Source organism: Callithrix jacchus, chromosome 8 (genome assembly GCF_049354715.1).
Source record: "Callithrix jacchus isolate 240 chromosome 8, calJac240_pri, whole genome shotgun sequence".
NCBI classification, from domain to species: domain Eukaryota; kingdom Metazoa; phylum Chordata; class Mammalia; order Primates; family Cebidae; genus Callithrix; species Callithrix jacchus.
Window position 1 is genome coordinate 77,436,720 of NC_133509.1, and position 2,788 is coordinate 77,439,507.

General features: G+C 40.0%; 1 pseudogene; it reads left to right on the forward strand.

The window, feature by feature from the left end:
- Window positions 1–970: 970 nt before the first annotated feature.
- On the forward strand, window positions 971–1,528 carry LOC100388126 (cyclin-dependent kinases regulatory subunit 1 pseudogene; annotated as a pseudogene).
- The last annotated feature ends 1,260 nt before the right edge of the window (window positions 1,529–2,788 follow it).

The window sequence follows — 2,788 nt, forward strand, 5'->3', positions numbered from 1 at the left end:
TTCTCATATAACTGTTTTGATAGTTGTTTTTGTCTGCCTATTTCTCCTTAAAATCAACAAGAAATCTAAATCTGAACTTTCTCCTTGTGATCTTTTGTGTATGTGAAAAAAAGTTGATAAAGTGTGTGTGCATGTATACTGATTATATTTTTTTGAATGTAGGACTTATATGTACGTATTCATAAACACATATTTATTTACATGCACCTGATATACGTATCTAGGTATCTATTTGCAATTTTAAATAACTTAACTAGTTTTTTAAATAACATTTTTTTCATGATTTAAGTTCTTTGCAATTTACACACTATTAGACAACTTTTCAAGATAAGAACTTTGGAGAAAATCTGACTGCAACTGTGTCACTAGAGCATAAACAAACATTTTGTTCTCTGTAAAACCAATAGAATCAACGTTATAACACAAAATTAAAATGTCATTATTTGTATGAAATTTTGCATTTCATCATCAAGGCCACATACTTATTAAAGGTGTTTTTAAAGGTAGATGAATTGTAAAATCATATAATTACATATTATACAGAAATATTAGAAGTCCCAATGAATTGAAGTTATAACAAAACACTAGCACATATAAAGTATATAAAGTTTAAACTTATATTGGTATTTTGCTCTATTCTCTATAGCAAAAATTATTAGTGTTTTACAAACAACCAAACTATAAACATTAAAAATTAAAATTCTAACATTGTTCACATGAAGGCCAAGGGAGAAACTTTTAGAATGGACTTTAACACCATATGAAGTATAGATTTGCTCAGTGCTTTAAATATATTCATTGATGATTCTGTATTAGACCATTCTCATGCTGCTAATAAAAACAGAACAATTTTTTTTTTTTTTGAGATGGAGTTTCGCTGTTGTTGCCCAGACTGGAGTGCAATGGCAGGATCCCGGCTCACCACGACCTCTGCCTTCTGGGTTCAGGCAATTCTCCTGCCTCAGCCTCCCGAGTAGCTGGGACTACAGGCTCACACCTCCATGCCCAGCTAATTTTTGTATTTTTAGTAGAGAAGGAGTTTCACCTTGTTGACCAGGATGGTCTCGATCTTTTGACCTCGTGATCCACCCACCTCCGCCTCCCAAAGTGCTGGGATTATAGGCGTGAGCCACCGCGCCCGGCCGAAAACAGGGTAATTTATAAAGAAAAGAGGTTTAGAGTTGCTTGGAGGTTGGCAGCGCGGGGCTGAAGGCTAGCAGATGGAGGGATCATGTCGCACAAACACATTTACTATTCGAACATATACGACGACGAGGAGTTTGAGTATCGGCATGTCATGCTGCCCAAGGACATAGCCAAGCTGGTCCCTAAAACCCATTTGATGTCTGAATCTGAATGGAGGAATCTTGGCATTCAACAGAGTCAGGGTTGGATCCATTATATGATCCATGAACTCACATCTTACTGTTCCGGCGCCCACTACCCAAGAAGCTGAAGAAATGAAGCTGGCAAGCCACTTTTCAGCCTCAAGCTTTACACAGCTGTCCTTACTTCCTAACATCTTTCTGATGACATTGTGTTGCCTTCTTGTTTCTCACTTTGATATTTAAAAGATTCAATACACTGTTGAATGTGCTGGTAACTGCTTTGCTTCCTGAGTAGAGCCACCACCACCATAGCCCAGCCTGATGAGTGCTCTGTGGACCCACAGCCTCAGCTGAGTGTGACCCCAGAAGCCACAGTGTACTATGTAACCAGAACACACTTGGCAGATGGAAGCATCTGAGATTAAGACCATGTCTGTTACAGGGATCGTGTAAACTTGTTTTTGTTTTTTTCTGCTGGGTGTTGTATGTATGGTGACTTGTGGATTTATGTTTCAGTGTACTGGAAACTTACCATTTTATTCAAGAAATCTGTTCATGTTATAAACCTTGATTAAAGAGGAAGTTTTATAATCTAAAAAAAAGCAAAGGGTTTAATTGACTTACAGTTTTGCATGACTGAGGAGACCTAAGGAAACTTACAATCATTGTGGAAGGGAAAGCAAACATGTCTCTCTTCACATGGCAGCCGGAGAAAGAAGCATAGCAAAGATGGGGAAAAGCCCCTTATAAAATCATCAGATCTTGTGAGAAGTCACTGTCTATCATGAGAACAGCATGATGTGAGACAAGGCAAGTCCCTTCTGCCTGTGAGCCTGTAAAATCAAAAGCTAGTCAGTTACTTCCTAGACACAAAGGGGATGTAGGCACTGGATAAATATACCCTTTCCAATTCAGAGAAATTGGCCAAAAGAAAGGGGCTACAGGCCTCATTCAAGTCCAGAATCTAATAAGGCAGTCATTAAACCTCAAAGTTCCAACATGATCTGTATTTACACTGTGCCTGACCTCCAGGTCATGCTGATGGAAGAGGTGGGCTCCCATGGCGTTGGGCAACTCTACCCTGTGGCTTTGCAGTGAAAGTCTCCACCCACATCCCACCCACAGCTGTTTTTACAGCTTGAATTGAGTGTCTGTAGCTTTTCTGGGCACACAGGGCAAGCTGTGGGTGCATCTACCATTCTGGGGTCTGAAAAAGAAAGACTCTTTTCCCACAGCTCAACTAGGCAATGCCCTATTGGGGACTCTGGGTGGGGGCTCTGACCCCACATTTCCCTTCTATGCTGCTGTAGCAAAAATTCTTCATGAGTGTTTCACCCCTGCAGTGGACTTCTGCCTGGATATTCAGGCACTTCCATATATCCTCTGAAATCCAGGAAGAGGGTTCAAAATCTCAATTCTTGACTTCTCTGAACCCGCAGGGTTAACACCACATGGAAACT